Raw genomic sequence first — 23,647 nt, 5'->3', positions numbered from 1 at the left:
ATATGGCATTTAAGAGGTTTTAATAACATAAGGTTTTTTATGACATTGAGATATGTCTGCTCCTAGAAGCACCAATCTACTTCAGAGAAGATGATGGGCATCAAAGAAATTCTGTATGGAGTTTACTTTCTTTGTGGCAAAAGTTAGCCACTGGACAAGAAACCACCCTTACCTTGGTTGCTGACAGTATGCTATCCAAATTGAACAAGCAGTACACAAAAGAAAGTGACTATCAAACTTTGCCAAGACAAGGTGGGACTGTCCTTCAAAAATCCTGCTTTACAGAAAAGTCCATCAGATATTCTAGCCCTGTAGGCCAGGGATGGATGCCCCAACATTGCAGAGGAACCTTGGGTGACTGTCTAGGCAGCCAGCTGTTTCTGTCATTTCTTAGTTTTGGAAGTTGTTGGCTCTGCACTTCCTGTTTATTCAGGTAATATTATATCGTTCTCAGGTCTCTGATGGAGTTGAAGACTATATAGTTATAGTTTTCCTTGTTACTAAATTCAGAAAAGAAACTCACAAAAGAGGTATAAAGGGTATAAGTTTGAGAGGCATAAAAAGATAGTTTTAGGTTGGTAATATGAGTTAGGATAGAAAGTGAATTAGATATACTTTGGACTCACCATGGTGTGATCAGAAGACAAGTTTGTAGAGTTGGTTCTCTCCTAATACCTTTATATGACTTCTAGGGACTGAACTCAGAGCACAGGCTTGGACCACACAAGCCTTTGTCTTCTGAGCCACCTATTCAGCCTTATCATTATTTATTCAGTAAACATTTATCAAGTATCCCATACACTGTTCTGTGCTCTAGGGGTACAGCAGACAAAATCCTTACTTTCTGAGAGCAAGCAGAAGTTTTCTAATTTGATAAAGTTAAATAATAAAAACAAATCAGTGAGATAATTATAGGAAGAGGTAAGTGATTTGGAGGGCAGGATCAATAAAACACAGAAGGTCTGCATGTGGTGGCATATGCCTGTAATCACAGTCTTGGGAGGTAGAAACAGGTTGATCTCTATGAGTTTGAAGGCAGATTGGCCTACAAAACAAGTCTCAAGCCAGCCAGACTACATAAAGAGATCATGTCTCAAAAAGCAAAGCAAAACAAAACAAACAAATACACACCTTAGAGGCAACAAAACAAACAAGTACACCCCTTAGAGGCATCAAAAAAGGCATTTTTTTGATAGCATTTGGCCTAAAACCCAAAGAATAAGAATGAAGTAGATTCTTCTCATTTGTTTACTAACATAGCATTTGTATGTATGTGTATTTGCATGGGGGAAATGAATAAAATAACAGAGGTTAGGGATGGGGAAGGCCTGCACTTCAGGAAAGGCCCTGGTATGGTGATATTTTATTTGTACTGAAATGTGATTTTATTTGTATGTTAATAAATAAAGTTGCCTGGGGGTCAGAGCTAATAGCAAGCCATAGCAGAAGTCTGGCAGTGGTAGCACATGCCCTTAATCCCAATCACATGACAGACAAATCTCTGTGTGTTCAAGGATACCACCAGCATGGAGACACACACCTTTAATCTCAATACCAATCATAGAAGACCTGGAGGTCTGTATAGATGGGCAGTGACAAGGAGGTCATGTGGTTGGGTTTACAACCAATGAGAAGGCAGAACAAAAAGTCAATAAAAAGGACAAACACACAGGAAGTAGCTCTCTTGCTGAGGAGGACAGCAACGGCAGTGAAGGGTAAGGTTTTTAGCTCTTAGCTATTGCTCTGACCTCTTGGGCTTTTTAACTCTGCAATCAGCTCTGTGTTTCTTATTTAAAAAGAGGATTACATCTACACCCTGGCATCTTGAGGATCAGAGTGGGATGGTATGAGCATGTAGTTTGCTGTTGACCTGTGTTCAGACACACTGACTACCAGGTGCTCTCTGACAGAAGTGCTGATTCTCCTGCTCCATTTCATACTAGCTCTGTGACTGCAAGTAAGGGGACTGCTTGGACTTCAACTTTCTTGTCTGTAAGCTGGGAAAATAGAAAAAAAGCAATAGGTTTATTCTAGGAATTAAATGAGTCTCGATGTATTCACTTGAATCTGCAGTGTTTTTTTGGGGCTTAGTGATTTGGTAGGAGTTTGTGTATTTCTGACCATTTATAGCTTGTCCTTTGTGAATTGTCTTTTTTTGTTGTCTATCCATCAATTTTTGTTTGTTTTTCTTTTATTCTTTTCCAAGTGCCCTTTGAATAGTAATAGTAAGGCTCTCTTGTGTGTATGAGTAAATATTTTTTCTGGTTTTCATTTGCCTTTCAATGATGCTTACAGTATTTTTTCTACATAGCAATCTCTTAGTCATTCTGCTTCTATTTGATTTTGGTGCTTATTCTCACATATTTAAGAACTACTTTTGCATATCTGCTCTTCTATTTCTTCTAATACTTTTTACATCGTTGTGTCTAAATTTTTTCTGAATCATATTTATAAAGAACATTTTGGTAAATATCTTTTATATCTCTTTTAATGCATAAATGTTTGGCATACACATGTGAATATAATTTCAAGCCCATGGAGTCACTGTATGGTGATGTTCTATGCCTTGATTTCTTTTTCACTTAGCAACATGATAGATATCTTTCTATATACATAAGTTCATATTTATTCCTCTTTTTTTTTTTTTTTTTTGGTTTTTCGAGACAGGGTTTCTCTGTGTAGCTTTGTGCCTTTCCTGGAACTCACTTGGCAGTCCAGGCTGGCCTCAAACTCACAGAGATCCACCTGCCTCTGCCTCCCGAGTGCTGGGATTAAAGGCGTGAGCCACCATCGCCCGGCTTATTCCTCTTTTTAATGTTTGCATAATACTATATATTTTATCATAATTTATACACACTTAGTCTGCCTTCCAATTTCAGTATGACATTGTGATGATATTTTATCTGTGTACCCCAATAAAGTTTGTCTGACAATAAGGGGAAAAAGTCAGCCACTACAGTAAACATAGAGGTCAGGCAACGGTAGGACATGCCTTTAATCCTATTACTCAGAAAGCAGAGATCCGTCTGGATCTCTGTGAGTTCAAGGCCACACTGGTACAGAACCAGACATGGTGGTACATACCTTTAATCCTAGCACTAACCTTAAAGGTCTAGAGGTCTGTACAGACAGACAGGAAGTGACAGAGCTGGGCAGGAAGAGGAAGTGATGTAGTTGAGTGGAGAGAGGAAATGAGATGGCAGAACAGAAAGGGATATAGGCATAGGTATACAGGAAGTAGATATCTTTGCTGGCTGAGGACTTCCAAGTGGTGAGAATGTGGCTGACTTCTTTCTGCTTTTCTGATGTCTTGGTTTTAACCCCAACATCTTGCTCCAGGTTTTTTATTAATAAGGCCGTTTAGCAATTCATCTACATGACATTGTATCTTTATAATTTTTCACAGCAGAGAAAATATCTTGCTAGTATAAATGAGGAAACATTTAATTGCTGGGTAATTTACTTGGTGGTAAAGACACTGACATCAAACTGTTCTTTCGAAAGGTCAGTCAGACCAATTTGTTTATACCAACAGTATATGAAAATGGAGCAATGTTATGTTTTACTAGGTTTTATGTCTTTTGAATCTTTGATAATCTTATATGGTACATGAACAATATCTCATCCACTTTTGTGATTGTTGGTGAGCTAGTCTCTCTTTATATGTAAGCTCACTGACTCAGGCAAAGAGGACCAGTGTCCTTGTTTGCTTTCTGTTGCTGTGATAAACAGTATGACAAAAAGCAAGTTGGGAGAGAAAAATAATTATTTTCTCTTACAACTCCTAAGTCATGGTCCATCACTAAGAGAAGTCAAGGCAGGAATGTGAGGCCAGGACTGAAGTAGAAAGGACCATGGAGGAATCACTCATACTGGCTCACTCCCCATGCTTGCTCGGCCTTCTTTCTTATGCATCGTAGGAGCACCTACCGATGGATGGCACTGCCCATAGTAGGCTGGATCCTTTCATATCAATCATTTATCAAGAAAATGCCCACAGACTTGCCTACAGGTCAATCTTATGGAGCCATTTTCTCAGTTGAGATTCCCTTTTATCAGATGACCCTTGTGTCAAGTTGAAAACAACCAACTAACCAGCATAACAAGGATTAGACAAGCCTGCCAAACTGGACTGACACTTAGAGGGGGAAATTAAGGAATGAAAGATGGGAGGTAGCTCAGGAAGTGCTTAATATCTGGAAGCTGTGATAATCTGAGAAAGAGGGCAGGTTTTCATGAGGAAAACACAAGGAACTGGCTGGTCGGGAGAACTGTTGTGGGAAATGAAAGCAGTGCATTAAGGCACATCAGGGACAAGGGTAACTATTTCTCATTGCTGGGTTGGAGGTTACAGGCAACTTCTCAGTCTCCAAAGATTGAGAAGACCTTGAGAAGAACTGATTATTGATAGAAAATGGAGGGAGGAAGATGGATGCAATGGCTATTCCATGGTGGAGGAGGAAGAGTTCTGACTTTGTGGTGAGTTCATGCTTCCACACACAGATACCCACCAAGCAGTGTGCTGCAGGTGTTGTACCACAAAGGAGACTGGCTTAGTTCCTGCTGGATATTTACTGGGCATCCAAACATGCTGCTGCTGTGCGTAGAGCTGCTCTGAGTGGAGCAGTGGCTGAGGAGGAGACCTTGAAGAGCATCCACAGCAGGTGAGGTCAAAACTGGTGTCCAGTTCTTGACTGGTGAGCAACAGAGGCCCAGGGCTTCATGACGTCATGTTGCGGGTAGAAAAAAATGACAAGAAAAGCTTTGGGAGTGCTCTTATCCACTAAGAGAACTCAGAAATGAACTTGTGAATCTCAAACCAGACACCTGCTCCCAAGTTAGGAAGCTGGGAGCCATCCTCAGTTCTCTCTTGTTTACTCCCTTGTCTCCAGGAAAGCACTAACCTTTTCCTTGTGTGTTCTCATTATCTCACAGTTTCTTCTCAGTTTTCATTAACATAGTTCAAGCACTCAGCACTTTGTTACTTCAGTTACTTCAAGAACTCCTTCTTTTAAAATAAGAGAAACTCCAAAAATTAATCCTTTTGAGTGAGAGAGATAAAGAAATACTCCTTGCTGATCCCAAGCCAGGGAAACTAGGCAGAGAGAATATTCCAGGTCTACTCAAGACTTAGCATTCTTTTTATCACCAAATATGTTAATGTATCCTTACAACTCAGCTTTGAACAATGATTTCCTTAGTTATTTTGTGTGAAGCACATATGTGTATATGTGTGTGCATGCAGGTGCACATGCATGTATGTGTGGATGCATGTGGAAGCCAGAGAGTGGCATCAGATGTCTTTTTCAGTTGTACTCCACCTTATTTCAGGCGATGGGACCTCTCTCTGAACCTAGAACTCATTGGTTTTGTTTGGTTGGCCAGGCTACACTGGGACTACAGGAGTATGTTGCTGCAGTGAGGGCTATTTACACGGATGCTGGATATCTAAACTCAGATCCTCATACTTGCTTGGCAAGACCTTTACCAACCAAGCCATCTCCCCAGCCCTTCCACCTTTGTTTTTAATTATTTGTTTGCCATTTCACTAATGCCAAGGTGTATTAGTTAGGGATCTTTTTGTTGCAGCTGACAGAGATCCCACCCAAAATTTCTTATGCAAAAAAACAATATGTTAGCTAGTTACAACTGAACAGTGCAAGGGTAGAGCCAAGTATGAGCACAGCTTCCCTATGAATCAGCAGCATCATGATGCCACTTCTCTGTTTTGATTTGCCCTAAATTCCTCTCCATTTGGTCTATCCTAGAGATGTGCTTGGACAAGACAGTGCAATGACACATCTCTGTGTCCACTTGAGCATCTAAAGGGAACAAAAGTGTGTTGTCTTTTTCCTGTGTTGTAAGTCTGTGAACTAGTAACTGTGGCCAAGCCTGAGCAGCAAGCCCTATCTGCAGTCTTCAACAAAGAGATGTCCAATAAAGATAGAGTGATAGCCACAAATATGCAGATGGATAAAAGCCACATATAAAAATTTAAATTGTTCTAATAGCCACAGTTTTTTTTTTTAAAACTTTTTTTTTTTTTTAAGATTTATTTATTTATTATGTATACAGAAGAGGGCACCAGATCTCATTATAGATGGTTGTGAGCCACCATGTGGTTGCTGGGAATTGAACTCAGGACCTCTGGAAGAGCAGTCAGTGCTCTTAACCTCTGAGCCATCTCTCCAGCCCTAGCCACAGTTTTTTAAAAAATAAAAAAGAAACAGGGGACTTGGATGTGGTTCACAGCTGTTAATCAACATTTAAGAAGCCGAGGCAGGAAGATTATGGCAATCAATGTAGACTACACAGCAAGGTGTGTGTGTGTGTGTGTGTGTGTGTGTGTGTGTGTGTGTGTGTGTGTGTGTGTGTGTCTGTCTGTCTGTCTGTCTGTGTGTGTGAGAGAAAGAGATTTTATTTAACGAATTAAATAAAAAACATTGTTATTTTAACATGTAATCAACATTTCTAGAATTTTACATTCTTTACTCACAGTGAGACTTCAAAACCCACCATTTTAACTGAGCTTCCAAATCACAATAAACTGAAGGTGGGATGAGACATACTTTGAGAAACAGTATTCTAGAGACATCTGTATTTCCTTGGTGCTTCCAGTCTCCCCTTTGGAGTGGTCAGAGAGAGGTCTGATGACACATTGGAGCTATCAGTGAAGAAGGCTGGATTGTCACTGGTGGAGTCAGGGCTCTTCCAACTCTACAGTTGCTGCTCCATTGCTGCCCTCTGTTGGTCATCACAACCTATATAAAGAAAGATGAAACTGGGCATTCGATGCTTCTAGCAGTCCTTCTTTACAGGCTCTTGAAATGACTTTCTTTTCGAATTTTAATGCACCAAAGAGCTTGAGAAATCTTTATGGGGTTGTTATGAATTACTTATTAGGGTTTTTTCCTGTGTGTTACATTAGACTCACTGCCCTTCAAATCCACTATTCATGCCAGTCACTATCCATTGCAAGTATTCCGGTTTTCTGTTTCTGCAAATTTTCTACTTCTTCTTAAGAAGGTAAATGGAGCAGATGATTCTATATCCCTAAGATTTACCTTCTTCAGCTGTAAAATATCAGATGATAATGTCACTTTTATGGTTTGCAAAGACACTGCTTGGTATATTTGAGGAACACTGTAATGTTATTATAAAACCTTAAAATTTAAACAATGACTCATTATTTGCTGACAGAAAAATTTAAATTTATGTTCTCTTTTTAAAGTCTGATTCAAAATCCTTCTCTTTCATAGGTGCACCCTGAGCCCTTTGTGGATAAAATGGTGTGATGACTGGGATTTGCCTAAAGCAAAACAAGAGGAGGGATGAAGACAGTGCAAAATGGAGAAATACTGGCCACAATTTGGTCATTGTTGAAGCTGGATGAGCGTCATATGGAGGTCATTTTGCTATTTTGTCCATTTGAAGTGTGTTTGAAATTACCTCCAGAAATTTAAAAATTAAATAAAATTTTATTTTCTTCATGACACTGTATATAGTGTGGCTACTACATGCTTGTCTGTTGGCTAGTTACTGTTGTGGGTTAGAATTTCATCATTTCAGGGTAAATTACAATTTTCTTCTTAAAAGGCAAACTCAAGACTGTGCATGCTGGCTCACACCTGTGATCCTAGCATCTGGAAAGCAGAGGAAGGTGGATTACTGCAGGTCTGAGGCCAGCCTGTTCTACATAATTATCTCCAGACCAGCTACGTTTGGCTACATATGAAACTCTGTCTCAAAATAAAATAAAATAAAATAAAATAAAATAAAATAAAATCTGGGGCAGTGGTGGCACTTGGGAGGCACAGGCAGGTAGAGCTCTGTGAGTTCAAGGCCAGCCTGGTCTACATAGTGAGTTCCAGGACAGTCAAAGCTATACAAAGAAATCTTGTCTTGGAAAAACCAAAAAGAAAACCAACAAAACAAAGAAAAAAGATGAACTAAAAAATAATTGGCAGGGCTAGAGAGATGGCTCAGAGGGTAAGCACTTGTTGCCCCTGCAGAGGACCCAGGTTCAATTCCTAGCACTCATAGGGTGTCTTGCAACCATTCATAACCCCAGTTCCAGGGAATCCAATGACATGCACAAACATAAAGTAAGATTACAAGCACTTCCATAAAATAATTAGATGGGAACATTTTTAGTTAAACATTCTAAGGAAATTCTGAAGTTCTTGAAGAGACAAATATCAAAGGGACTGGGTAAAATGGCTCACTCAGTAAAGTACTTGCTAAGAAAGCATGAGGACCTGAATTTGGATCCTAACATCCACATAAAAATCTGGGTATGGTGGCACTCACCTGCAATCCTAACCCCTACATTCAGTTATGACCCACACTTTAAGAAGCTCTGTATTTAAAAAAAACAAAACAAAACACTTAATAGTCCCCAAAGTAGTTGTGTTTGTACAGTAGTTACAGCTCACACATTGTCTCCATTTAATCACTTCCCTTTCAAATATGCTCCTCTGTTCTTCTTTAAACCCTGTCATGCAAAGAACATAATAACTTTTCTTTTTTAAAAAAAAGATTATGATGATGACGACAACAACGATGACAACGATGATGACGATGTATATGAGTGTTTTGCCTGAATGTATATATGGGCACTAGGTGCATGACATGCCCACAGAGATCAGAAGAGAATGTCAGCTCCTCTGGAACTGGAGTTACAGACAGTTCTTATCTGCTATGGCGGTGATGGAAATGGAACGCTAATCCTTTGTAGGAGCAGCAGATGCATTTAAACACTGAGCCATCTCTCCAGTCTCTAATAGTTTTCCTAACGCTTGTATTTTTCTACATTATCTCTAGTTCCATTAATCCTGTGCATAACAATAAGGTTCTGATCTCAACATGCATTCATTTGTGTGCCCCAAATGTTTCAGTCATTTAACTTCATTTTTCTTTCATTTTTTTCTTGGTGGCCAGAAAGAACTCCTTCACTGAAACATCAAATGAAACATAAATAATGAGCATTTTCAAGGTATTTACCCTCGAGTGCTGTTTCCACTTGGAGAGGTTTAATTCTGTGAGGACAAAGACTGTGGAGAGGCAATCCTTCATAAGCTGGCAGAAAATGGTTTGAGAGACACACTTCAGTTCTCTAGTTCCTCTTATCTCAGCTTTGCTGAGGGGGTAGACAGATTGGCTCTTTTTCAATTGATTGAGCCCATCAACAGTATACTTGTGTTGGTTCAAATCCCACAAAAAAAAAAAAAAAAAAATGGCCATGCTTGGGATCTGAAACCTTGGCTATGAATTCTGCATTAATCACTTATCAGACTTGGGAACTTCAAGTAGCAGCTTAATGTACAGAAGCAGAAGTTTCCTACTTTATTACCAGAAATGATGGGGGGATAATTTTGATGTCAGGATCTCTATGTAGACCAGGGCTAGTATCTGCAGAATTACATCATCAGTACAATGCCATTCTATAAACACACTTGCTGTGGATATCGCTCTGTATAAATAAACATTGATTGGCCAATAGCCAGATAGGAAGTACAGGCGGAACTAACAGAGAGGAGAATTGAGGAAACAGGAAGGAAAGGGAGAGACTGCCTGGAACCGCCGCCAGGACAAGGGAGATGTAAGGTACCGATAAGCCACGAGCCACGTGGCAAAGTATAGATTAATAAAAATGGGCTAAATATAAGAGTAAGAGCTAGAAAATGATAGGCCTGAACTAATGGCCAAACAGTTTAAATAATGTAAGAGTCTGTGTGTTTATTTTATAAGTGGGCTCTGGACTGGCGGGACTTGGCGGGAGTTGGAGAGAAGTTCTCCAGCTACACACGCTCATCTTTAGAACCCCTGAAGGCCTTATACTTCACAGTCACCTCCTTAACCCTTTATAGAAGAAGTCAAGTGACTTAAAATTCATTTGATAACCACTTCAACTAACCTGCTTGAAAAGTGCCCCACGTGTATGATAGCCCTAGAATAATTTCTGTTTTTAAGCACTTTCTCTGGACCAGATACATGATTTATAAGTTTTCTCTAATACTTTTCAACAGAAGCATCACCATTATTAATTACATCATTATCATATATGAGAAGGGCATTGTTTAGAAAGACCATCAGACTAACCCCAGGCATAAGCAAAAGAATTGTGAAAGTAATATTTCCAGCTGTAGGCCTGACCATAAAGGCCATAGCTCCTCTTGTCCACCATACTGGAAGTTATTATGTCCATGTCTCTTGTTTCTATTTTTCCCATGCCTCCGTGCCTCAGAGATCACATTCACCCTGGTGTCTCTTCCCTAATAAAGTCCTCACCACCCTTCAAGGGGTTTCAGCCCATCGTGGCACTTTCTATTCACTTTCATTCATAAGTCAATTGTTTACAACATATTTGGGCAGTGGGGAGGTAGTTGGCAAGATGTCTCTTTGAGTAAAGGCTCTTGCTACCCAGCCTGATGACCTGAGTTCTATCCTCAAAGCCTAATGGAAGAAGGTGAGAGTTGATTTTCACCAGGTTGTCCTCTGACCTCTGCATGCACTATACACACCATATCCTATAAATAGCATTTAAAAATAGTTTTTAAAAAGCATTTAATGTGGAAAGCACTAGCCTGGGTACTTGGGGTGTATCAGTGAACATAACAGACAGGAATCAGAGCCTTCATGGAGCTTAGATGCTGGTGGCAACAGACAATGTTAAAAATGAAGATAACAAATTAATTAGATGAATTGTCATGGGGAAGAAGCACAAAGGCAGGGAGAATGAGAGTACAGGGTGAAGATAGGTTTGCTGAAAATGTCATTAGAGTGGTCCAGACAGACCTCCCTGAGAAAGAGGATTTGGGATGAGGCTGTAAGAGAGGGAGGAAAAGATGTCAGCTGGGGGTGGGGGTGTAGGGGTGACTCAGTAGTTAAGACCATTGGTTGCTCTTCTGGAGGATAGGCATTGGATTCCCAACACCCACATGTCAGCTCACAGTTCCAAGGAATCTATTGCCTTTCTCTGGCCTCTATGGGTACTGTGTGCAACACAGTACAGAGACATACATGTAAGCAAAACACTCACATACATATAAAATTTTAAATGAAGAAAAAATCAAAAGGGGTGAAGGAGTAACGATGGATGGAGGAGGGTGAAAGTGTAGTATGTGTGGATGAAAAGTCTGGCCCAGGCTGGCACACAGTCTGATAATTCTATACTGCTTGCACAGGTGGTCATTTCCTCACCTAGACTGAGACTTCCCTGCAATCAAAGGGTCTTGTTGATAACTCTTTTGCATCCTCTTCTGCGTAACAAAGATAGTTTGTACCTAGTTTTTTGTTTGAGACAGGGTTTCTCTGTGTAGTTTTGGTGCCTGTCCTGGATATCGCTCTGTAGACCAGGCTGGTGTTGAACTTACAGAAATCCGCCTACCTCTGCCTCACGAGTGCTGGGATTAAAGCCGTGCACCACCACTGCCTAGCTTGTACCTAGTTTTTGTTTCTAGAATTATTTTTAGAGCATTGTAGTAACCCTGTCTCTACACCAAAACACAGGGTTTCCTGTTTGAAGCTTCCCACTTTCCCCTCAGTAGCCATAAAGAAAATGTATAGTGGAGGAACACTGCCCTCTTCTGGGAAGTTAGTGCTGGTAGCTTTTGGCTAAATTCCCACTTACAGGCTTAGCCTATTAACATCATAGCTCTTTATTATTTGGTCAATCTATCACCATTGCTTAAATTATTATTTTGATAGAAATTATGTTTAAAAATAATCTAAGAAATAAATCTCAGAGGGGCTGAAGAGATGGCTCAGAGGTTAAGAGCACTGACTGCTCTTTCAGAGGACCTAAGTTCAATTCCCAGCAACCACATGGTGGCTCACAACCATCTGTAATTTGATTTGATGCCCTCTTCTGGCATGTAGGCAGAACACTGTATACATAATAAATAAACCTTTAAAAAAAAGAAATAAATCTCTCAGGAAAAAGGAAATGATTAATATATGAAGTATAATAAAATAAGCAGATGCACAGAGCAATGAACTATGTAGCAATTAGTCTGAAACCACAGGGCCTGTTCTTCTGGCGTTTGTTTGTTTGTGCTCAAAATAGATAAGGAAGATTTAACCCTGGTAAGCATGTGCTGAAGTTAGGGTAGATCAATGCCAGAGATGAAATCTTCAAAGCCAAGAATATGAGACAGGTGGAGTCTGGGAGATAGCTAGCTTAGTGGATAAAGTACTTGCTGTGTGAGTAAGAGAATAGTTGAGATTCCCCAGCACCCATGTTAAAAGATGGTCATGGCAGCATAAGTCTGTAACCCCACATTGAATAGGTGGAGACTTGATGGTTAGCCAGTCAATGGAGAGCCACAGGTTGAGTGAGAGGCCCTGTATCAAAACATAAAATAGAGAGTGATTAAGAAAGATACCAGATATCAACCTCTGGCCTCCACATACATGTGCACATGCCCCCCACCCAATTTCTTGGGTCAAAAGGGATCCAGATTACCATGTTGCTTAGTGATTAGAAATGTGTCTAGCATGAGAAACCAGGGCATAGATTTGTTGAAGGATCTGGGGCAGATGCATTGGAGTCTGACATTTACTGATCACACAACCTTAGGTATGCTTTTAAAATTCTTTAGCATTCTTTTTCCTTTTCTATAAAGCAAGATTAATCATACCCGCCTTTCAGTTATAGTTTTAAGAGCAGCATTTTATTTAATGTTTGTTATATAGTAGCTTTACAATAAGTGGTAGCATGTCCATCAGAATTATAGGTTGCAAATGACTCCAGAGAGATCATTTCTCATTCACTTACGAACAAAAGGGATAATTCATTGATGAGCTATCCCATAGCCATTGAATCAATGTGAAGATCTGAGAAGTAGGGTTGGCAAACTGGCAGAAACTGAATGTCCTGTGAGATTTTCCACAGGAAGTTGGATAAGATGGAGAGATGGCTCAAGATGAGAGCACTTGCCAAACAGGTGTGTGTGTGTGGGGGGGGGGCATCCATGAAGACTAGAGAAAGGAAGGGCATAAAGCAGCCTGTTCTATTACTCTCTACCTTTTCCCCTTGTGACATGGTCTCTCACTGACTCTGGAGCTAGGCTCAAGCCAGTGTCCTGTCTATGTGTGTCAATAGTGCTGGGGTATGGATATATGAGGGACCAGGCTTTTTATGTGGGTTTGGGGGATTTAAGCCATCTCTCCAACTCCTCTTTGTTCCACTCTTAATTTGTGTTTTGTTAAATACATCTGATTGGCAGAGCTTGATTTTGTGTCTACTGTAGTCACTGGAGACACAGAGAACCAGTGATGGCAGTAGAGCTTCATAGTGGAGTCTGCAATGAATTCCCCTAGTAGTGAGAGTGGTCCCAATATAAAACACCCAAGTGTGGGGTTGGGGACATGATTTTGGATCCCTAACACACATATAAAGGCCAAGTGTGATGGCACACATATGTAATCCCAGTGCTGGGAGTGAGGTTGGCGGAGGAGATAGGCAGATTTTCAGAGCACATTGGCCACTCAGTTCAGCCAATCAATGGGGTCTAAGTTTAGTGAGAGGCCCCATTTCAAAACAACAACAACAAAAGCAAAAAAAGTTGGAGAGCAAGAGGACATCCAAAGCCAGCCTCTGGCTTTCACACACATGCACATACATATACTATATGGAGTGGGAACAAAGTGGGGGTAGAGAGGGAAACAGTAACAAATATCTATTATAGGTAGTTATTGTGACTTGTTCTCCCTCAAGAAAAAGTGCCTTTTTCTTGTATAACTGGCAAATAGAAAAAATATTCTATATGCATATGTGCTGTGAAATTGTCACAAATAAGCCAATGAATACAGTATACCACATAGTCATTTTTCAGTATGTGAGGATGACACAGAAGGTCTACTCTCACTGAAAAAGTCAAGCATAGAGATTTGTTATCTGTAATTACCATGCTGTACTCTAGGTCTCCAGAACTCATCCAGTGACCAAGTTTGTACTTTTTCAACAACACCTCATCACATTGCCCCATGTTGCCCTTGTAACATTAACAACCACTGTTCTATTCTACTTTCTGCTTCTTTGAATTTGACATTTAAGAATCATGTATTAATGAGATCATACAGTGTGGGAGTCTGTGAGAGACCAGCTCCCACCTGTCGAAGGGTTCTTGGGGGGGAAGGAGAGAGGAATGAGGGAGTATTAGATAGAAATATAGACTTCGATGGAGAGAGAAAGACAGAGATACAGGATAGCTTTGGGAGGGCCCTGGGTCAATACCCAGTCACCTTGAGATTTATTCTAATGTGCGTTTTATACATTACCCAGAGGAGAAGCAAAAGACCTCCCCCTTTCAAGATCAAAGCACAATGTACAGCCAAGTGGAGACCCTTCAAAACACCTGGTAACCATGCCTTATTACTCAGCCCTGCTGGGTAAAGCAAGCTCAGATTCTCTGACCTTGAGTAAGGTTTTATTTGGGAGCCCCCTTCTTTATAATATAAAGATCTCAAGTGAGGGTACAGAGCTTAACTCTATGCATCTCTGAATCAGCTTTCCACTAAGAGCTTGCAAGTAGATGGAATAGTCATAGCAATACACTTGCTCCTTATGGCTGCTATACCTTCTAGTAAAGGAGGAGAGGATGATCAAGATGAAATGGCCTTTTTAAATGGGTGTAAGGTGACTACAGCAGTTTTAGCTGCATCAAACCATTTTTAAAATCAATGAACTCCTGATGCAACTGCATCAAATAAATCAGTAAACTCCTGATGCAATTGCATCAAATCTAAGGACTCCTTAGCATCACCCTACCATGGTTCATTAACATTAACAGGTTAACATTCTAGTATATTACTCTACACAATTACAATTCTTACAAACTTACATCCAAAAGCAAACTCTTAATAGAAATACACTTCATAAACTTTAGCAAACATCCACAAGCAATTTCTTAATAATTTTTTTGCATTTATTGCTAACAAAACACAGGATACATTAATATAGGCTAACATTATCCATACAAAAAACAAGAAAATGTTTTTGCATTTGAGCTGCTTCACAACAGCAAAAACTTTATCCAAACTCCTACTCATTAGTACATTTTTTTTAAATTAAATAGACCAAGAAATATAACAACTCCCCATTATTTTATATTTTTTGAAGCTATGTCTTGAGCCTGGGTAGAAAAAACAAACTTCTCCATTTCTACACAAAACAGTTCCATTTCTACACAAAACAGTTCCATTTCTACACAAAACAGTTTGTAAATCATCACAGTTGATTATATGTGTGTGTGTGTGTGTGTGTGTGTGTGTGTGTGTGTGTGTGTGTAGGTGAAATCAAAACTGTCCCATTGCAATTGAACCACTCCTGTCCATTCCATTTCTTAAGTCTGAAAAGTTAAAAAATTCAGTTCTGATACCAGTCTTAATGTTCCACTGAAAGCCTAAGATCAGGGCCTGGCTCACCAGCTACCATGAAGTCTTTGTATAGCTGTCCAAGTCATAATGACTCTGAAGCAAAAGCTCCAAATATGAAGAGATCCACAACCAAAAACTTGTTGCAGTTCCCTTGAATGCAACAACCCAGTTCAAACAAGCATCTCTGAAACTTTCACTCTTGGTTACAGTGGCACTTTATGGCCATAGCCTTCCCCTAGGAAATTTAATCCAGGCCAAAGATGGTGTCACCACAGCTCAGCTGCTTCAGACCTGTTCAAAAAGGCCCTCATTATAGCCAGCATGAACCAGGAAGACGTCTCTTAAAGGAGCCACACATTTGTTCACTGCCAGCAAATGGAAACTGCAGGGCTTTGGCTGCTAGTTCTGTCCCATTTCAGCTTTTTCACAGCCCTGGTCCATCCACACCTCCCATCTCCAGGCCACAAGCCTAGAGACCCTGATGTCCTGAGGCTCTCAATCATCTTGTGTCACTATGAGCTACGGCTCTCATTTAGAACCCTGGGTCTTGGGGTCCTGGAGGAAACCTAGCCACAGCCAGTCATGGCCACTGCACCCTGGCATGTTACCTGCTCTACTGCTGGCCTTGTGTCATTTGTGCGCTGCCTTATATACACGGCCAAATGACACCTCAGGGCAGCTCTACGGCTCTGGCCATATCCTGTCGCTGGGAGCTTGGGCTGTGTCAGTCTCAGCAGTTCTCATGCCTGCCTGCCCAGAGCCCCAGTGTTCCTGGAATGTATGGCCAGCTGGGCACACTCAGACACAGAGGCACCTGCTCCCTGACCCATTGGGTGCATACCCCGTGGGCATCTTTCTCCAGAGGTTTTGTCTCTCGAGCAGCAGCTAAGGTGCTCTGTGCACTTGCCCTCCAGCTGACTGCTTGGCTCTCTACCTGTGCTCTCCTGGGATGTCCCTTGCTCAACTATGGCTGCTGGGGACTCTGGCTCTGGGTGACAGACCTGCTCAGGCCTCTGGGATCCGAAGTCTCTGCTGCACTCTCCAAGCTGCAGCTGCTTGTATGTCTTCTCTCGCCCAGTTCATCAAGACTGCAGGGTATAGCCTCCAGCCATGTCCTCACAAACACCCTGGCTGACTGTGTTCTCCTCACTGAGGCTTTACCATGGCAGAAAGTGTGCAGACCCCTGCTGCTCCAACTGGCTTTCTCAGCATCTGCTTGCCTGCCAACCCAATGATGCCCCATGGTCTCATTGATGCTGATGCTAGCTCAGATGCTACTCCCACTGCTGCTGCTGCTGCTTGCGATGGGGGCTTCTGAAGCCACTGCTTGCTCAGACCCACCAAGTCTGCAGTGGTCGCTCGGTTCTGGATGCTGCTTTCTGCATCCTAGGTCCTGTGCTTGGGAAAACGATTCTACCCTAAGTTACTATTAACTCTTCACACTATCCCTATCCCTAAAGCCTATATTTCTCAAACTTCACCTAAACTTTTATGACTTATTTATATAAAACTTTAGATCTAACTTAGTAGACAGATATAGATAGATAGATAGATAGATAGATAGATAGATAGATAGATAGATAGATGGTAGATAAAGACTTGCTGCAGCCTACTATTACCCTGTTCTATATTTACAATTTTACTCCCAGAGAAAAGAAAATCACTGCACTCCAATTAATTATCTGAGCATGCCCACTTAACCTGTAGTTTTCCTTCTCTTTATCCTCCGTACCCAATTTCCACCTTCTGGACCATATGTGGGAGTCCAGCTCCCACCTGTCAAAGAGTTCTTCCAGGAAGAGAGGAATGAAGAAGTATTAGATGGAAATATAGGCGGAGATGACAAGAAAGAGACACAGGATAACTTCAGGAGGGCCCCAGTTGCCTCAAGATTTATTCTAATATGCTTTTTATACACTACCCAGGGGAGAGGCAAAAGACCTCTATTGGTGAAATTATTAAGGCCACTCCACATAGTTAAAAGGAGATTTATTTAATGGCGTAACTTACAAATTAAGGAATAGGTAGGTCGCGGAGTCTGGGGAAGGTGTATCACAGTCACAGCGGTTTTTCGCTGGTCTGGGGGCTAAGCTAGGGAGCTGAGACCGGACTAGCTGCTCCCTTTTTCGGGAATGGAACCGTGTAGGCGTTCCCTGGTTCTATGGAACTCTGCAGGCGGGTTTAGGTACCCGCCAGCCGGGGAGGAGGCTGAGGGCGGGAGCCACCCAGGCCTTTGGAACTTGCCCCACGTGAGCGCCAGATATTGGTGAAATTATTAAGGCCACTCCGCGTAGTTAAAAGGAGATTTATTTAATGGCGTAACTTACAAATTAAGGAATAGGTAGGTCGCGGAGTCTGGGGAAGGTGTATCACAGTCTAGCGGTGTTCTCTGGAGCTCTGCTCGGTTCACCTCCACTATCCAGGGTCCCGCCACAGAGCGCGCGCCCGCCGATCCAGCTCTCGGGTCCCCCAGCGCCTTCCTTGGCCCCGCCTTGTAGGCGTGACAGTTGCCGAAGTCTCAATGGGGATTGGAACTTCCAGATCAAAGCTGGAATGACTACCCACTACAGACCTCCCCCTTTCAAGATCAAAGCACAATGTACACCCAAGTGTAGACCCTTCAAAACACCTGGTAACCACACCTGTGGCTAAATCATCCCATTATGCAACTTGCTGGGTAAAGCAAGCTCAGATTCTCTGACCTTGAGTAAGGTCTTACTAGGGAGTCTCTGTGGGCCCCCACAATAAAGTATCTGTCTTTGTGTGTGTGATTTCCTTCATTTGGCATGATGTTCTATTGTCCTATAGTCTGCATGTTGTCACAATAGGATTTCCTTCTCTTGTCTGAATAATGTTTCTGTGTGTGTGTGTGTGTGTGTGTGTGTGTGTGTGTGTGTGTGTGTGTGTGTGCCACATTTTCTTTGACAAACACTAATGTACAGTGAAGTTGGTTTTTTCATGGACATTATAAATAATCCTGTGATGAACATGGAAATATTGATATTTCATCAGTATACTGGTCTTTCTTTTTCTTTTTTTTCTTTTGGGTTTCAAGCTAGGGTTTCTCTGTGTAACAGCCCAGGCTTTCCTGGAACTCATTTTGTAGATCAGGCTGGCCTCAAACTCATAGAGATCCACCTGCCTCTGCCTCCCAAGTGCTGGGATTAAAGGCATGTGCCACTACCACCCAGCCAGTATACAGATCTTATTTCCTTTAGCTATACACCCAGCAGTTAGATTCTGGATTGCATGGTAGAACTATCTGGGCCAAGAGTCACTTAGGGGATCCCTCAAATTCTGTGGTGTGGGCATCACCTGTTCTGTCTTTGCCAGAGGAAGCTTGTGTAACAGCCCTTAAAGGCCTTATAGCTGGCTTGGGTGTTTCTGTTCTATGTGGATAAGAATTATGGGTGGGCGAGAAGCTTTTCCTGTCCTGGGAATACCAGGCCCTTGAGTGCCCAAGGGTTAGAGGACTGACAGCCAAAACCAGAGGCTTATAGTTCTTAAGAGCTAGGGGCCAATGTTGTTCCAGTCTTTGAAAGCCAGAGGGTTATGGCCCTCTGAACTCAGGTTGAAGGCTGGTTGCTTTGTACTGTGGCCACTCACTGATGCTCCACACATGTCAGCCCTTGTAGTCCCCAGCTTCAGGCAGTTGTGTGCAGTGGAGGCAGACAGCATACACTACAGCAGGCAGCTGTTTCTAGTGTCACTGCTTCCATTCAGCCCTGGGTGCTGGGAGCCTCAGCTCCACAACGGCAAGTGTCCCAGGTGCTGCATTTAGGGTTTTGTCATCCTCAGTTATTAACAGCAATGTGTCTGAGAGTGCATCTCCAAGGCCTAGCATCTTTCTGGAACTCTTCCAGCCAGCACAGCCTGCACTTTCTCTTCTCTTTACACACAGCCTTTATCTTTTGTTAGCCTTCGTTCTCTTTCCTCACTCACCTTTTGCTCCTGTTACTAGTCTGTCTTTCCTGGCCACTCTCTGGCATTCTTCAGCTGCCTTTCATCATTACTGCCCCTGTCACCACTGTCTGTCACCGCTGCTGCTGCTGCTGCTGCTTCCACTATCGTTTCTCTTTCATGTTACTCCATCACCCTGCTCTAAGGATGAAGATCAAAAATAGACAAAAAAAAGACGACTTCAGAGAAGGCCTGAAATTTCAACACCAAAAAGGTAGTGATCATCTGATTATGTAGCCAGAGGGGTGTGTGTCAAGGGTGTCTGTGCCAATCACATAAATTCATGTAAATGTAGGACTGGGTTTATTCTAGATGAAGTCTAGAACAAGTGAAGTCTCCTGCTTTGGCCAGGGTGGAAATGGCAAAAAAAAAAAAAAAAAATCACCACTTGCTATTTGAAACAGCTGTGTGTGGCAGTGCCTTCAGGAGCCAGGGCTGTGTTCTGGGAGCCATCAACAGTGACTTCTCTATGGCTGGCTTCCTCAACACATCTGCGGAGTTTTCAAATCAGCTAATACTAACACAATGATAACCTGATAGGCAAGATTAAAATCATCCTAATCCCCAACATCTTAGCTTACTTAAAGGAAAATGTAACATTAAAAGGCACCATTATCAGGATGCTGTAGCACACATCTATAACCTCAGCACTGGGAGGTTGAGGAAGAAAGGTCACAAATTCAAGGCCTGCTGGAACTATATGTGAGTTTGAGGCCAGCCCAGACTACTTAACGAAACCCTGTTTCAAGAAACCAAACACCAAACAAGAGAGGGTGATGGGGCGGGGGGGGGGGGGGGGGGGGGGGGGGGAGGAGGAAAGCTTACTATTAACAGTGATTCAACAGCTTTTAACATTGTTCTGACAATGTGTAATTCCTGCCCAATGCCCTCTTATCTGCTCAGCAAAAACAGTTAAAAATAATTGAACAGATAGCAAGTGGGACTTTCTCTGTGTTAAGTACTCAATCCCATTTCAGATGTTATCCTTTTTCACGTACTCCTATACATGTCACATGACCCAAATTTCCAATTTTAATGCTTTAAAAAAATCTCCCCTCTTTCTTTCTTTGTGTATGTGTGTAAATATAGTACAAGCACAAGTGTGTGGTGTGGGAGCCCACATATACATCCGAGGAAGATGCTGAGTGGCCCGTTCTATCACACTCTGCTTTATTTCATTCAGACAAGATTTCTCATTGAACCTGGAGCTAGGCTGATCACCAACAATTTTCAATGATCCTCCTCTTTTCATCACCCACCCTTATTAGCATAGCCATGCCTGACCTTTTTTTTTTTTGTTGTTGTTGTTTGTTTGTTTTTTGTTTTTCGAGACAGGGTTTCTCCATGTAGTTTTGGTACCTGTCCTGGATCTCGCTCCGTAGACCAGGCTGGCTTTGAATTCACAGAGATCTGCCTGGCTCTGCCTCCTGAGTGCTGGGACTAAAGGCATGAGCCACTGCCGCCCAGCCATGCCTGACTTTTTAAAAACTGATTTTTTTAGTGTGTGTGTGTGTGTGTTGTTGTTGGTGGTGGTGTGTGTGTGTATACTCTCAAACAATGTTCACAGTGTGCAGAAGGAGGCATTGGACCTCTAGGAGCTGAAATTACAGGCAGTTTTGATATACCTGATATGGGTGCTGGGAATTCAACTTGGATTCTCTGCAAGAGCAGTACTTTCTCTTAACCACTGATCTCTCTTCAGTCCCCATGTCTGGCATTTTATGTGGGTTCTGGCTCTAAACTCAGGTTCTCATACTTGCCCAGCAAGCACACTTACCCACTAAGCCATCTCTTTATTCAAAGTCTTGTGCTTCTAGTAACTTCTCTATTGGCTTGTCTAGCTGGCATTTCAAATTCAATGAACTCAACTCCTTATCATTCCTTAACTCTGCTCTTTCCCCTGTCCTGCTGATTTTTGTTTTGGGTTTCACTCTCCACTAGTCATCTAAAATAGCCCACCTTACAATTCATTTTTTTTCTTTCTTTTTTTAAAAAATAATTTATTTTTATTTTATGTGCATTGGTGTTCTGCGTGTATGCATGTCTGTGTGAGGGTGTCAGATCTTGTAGTTAAAGTCAGTCGTTAGCTGCCATGTGGGTGCTGGGAATTGAACTCATGACCTCTGGAAGTCACTGAGCCATCTCTCCAGTCCCCACAATTAATTTTTGAGACACAAACGTCACCTCTCACTGGTGAAAATGAGAAATTAGTGAAAGCCAACAGTTTTAGCCTGTTAAGTCAGAAGTATCACTAGCTAGTGAGAAACTAAGGATATAGGGTAAATCACCAAATTAATAATTTTAAAAGCCAGTCAAAAGCAAATAAAGCTACAGAGCTGTGTGGTTACAGGAACTAGAACAGCCATCTTGAACAGAAGATTCCAGGCAGAATTCTGATAGAGAAATTAAGGACTTCTTCATGGGACCTATCTGCCAGAAATACCAGCTTAGACTTTCATATGAGAGAAATTGATTCCCATGTCATTATTTTGGGAAGCTGTTGTGTAATATCTGTGCCTCTATGTAAACTAAATTTGCATATTCAGTTCTACTTTGTTGGCAGAATGGCAACAGCTGTGAGGGGGATGAACACTGCTTTTTATAATGAATAGTGGCAATGGTAATGGCACCATTAAAAGAGATTTTAATAACAACGAAGGAGAGGACAAGAGTAAGGAGATCCATAATCAGAAAGAAAATCAGTTGTAATTATACTGACTGTTGGGGGGATGTAAGGGCTTAGTCTATCCATTGATTTACAATAAACTGTCACACAAAATTAGTAGCTAAAACAATGACAATATTTATTTTGTTCATAAATATGGCAATTGAGAGTATTTGGGTTATAAAGTGCCTACAGAGAGAAGGGTTAGGGAGAAAGAAGAAGAGGAGGAGGGCAGGAGAAGGAGAGGAAAGAGGAGGGAAAAGAGGGGTGATGTAGGAGAGAGGGAAAGGGAGGGGAGAAGAGAGAAGGGAGGAGAGAAGGAGGAGGGAAGAGAGAAGGAGGAGGAGGGTAGGGTTCTGTCCCTAGCCTTAGAGTCATCTAATGTCACTTCTGTTTCAATCTGTTGATTAGAAGAAAAAGTTGCCTAAGAATGGCCCATATTCAAGAGAAGGTGAAATCAAGTCTACTTTTTAATTTGAAAAGTGTTAAGTTTTGGACTTGGTTTAAATACACTACAATGGGAATTATCCCATCAAAGATTATCATAAATAATTTAACATACAATAAACAAAGAAAGGCATTGGCTAGTATTTGGTCCTATGCCTATATATAGCTGTATGGTACCTGGAAAAGGTAGTTGCTATTCTGAATACCTATCTGTTTCATACTCTATTAGTGTATGAAAAGGAAGAACAAGGGCTGGAGATGTAGCTTAGTTGGAAGAGTTCTTGCCTGGCATACTAGAATGGAACACTAGGTTCCATTCCCCAGCACCCAGCAACACATAAACTAGGTGAGGCTGTAGACACCGGTAATCCAGCACTCAGGAGATGAAAGCAGGAAGACCATAAATTCAAGGTCTTTCTCACCTGTGTATGGAGGCTGAAGCCAGCATGGGGCAATTGGGACACTCTCTCAAGAAAAAAAAAAAAGGCGAATGGGGGATGAATATTTGGTAACAGCTAGCTTTCTTTGTAACATTAAAACCATTCATTCATTCCTTCATTCCTTCACGTATTCTTCCCTCAAAATGGGCATAGATAGGGAAGGAGTAATATCCATCTAATGCTTAACTCTATGGAGTTCAGTACAGCGCCTGGGTTGTAAGCTTTTGAGAAATATAGAATTAAAATTTTCTTACTAGAGACCATGATTACAAAGTGAGAATCAAACCTTAGACCTCCGTGCTCAATCTTATAGACAAGTTACCAATCTTTTAAGGTGCATGATATTCAATGAAAACCTAATATCTCACCCACCATCCCAAACCTTTCTGGTTTGCTCTACAAGGGAGGCGTGCTTCCAAAATACAGAAGGTAGTTTGTTTCCTATACTTTCTTGTCAGCGTATTTTTCAGAGCAGGATGTTGGTAACGGAAGGCTCAAGTCTGTGTGCCCCTCTATTCCTTACATGGCCTTTGAGAGCCGAGATTATAAATCAGTAGTTAAGACCAATGTCTTTGGACTCAGGGTTGCAGTTATCTCTCTGTTGCTTTCTTTAAGCTCCCAGGGCTCCATCTAGAAAATAGAAATACTTCATACGTTTTTGTAAAGCGAGATAAAGCCCATGAGAAGTGTTCACGAATGCCTAGCACAACCATGATTTTGTCAAACTTTTCTTTCTTTCTTATTTAAACTTTAC

This window comes from Peromyscus californicus, unplaced genomic scaffold (genome assembly GCF_007827085.1).
Source record: "Peromyscus californicus insignis strain IS unplaced genomic scaffold, ASM782708v3 Scaffold_15__1_contigs__length_86483966, whole genome shotgun sequence".
Classification (NCBI taxonomy): domain Eukaryota; kingdom Metazoa; phylum Chordata; class Mammalia; order Rodentia; family Cricetidae; genus Peromyscus; species Peromyscus californicus.
The sequence above is the reverse complement of the archived record's forward strand: the minus strand, read 5'-3'. Positions refer to the sequence as shown.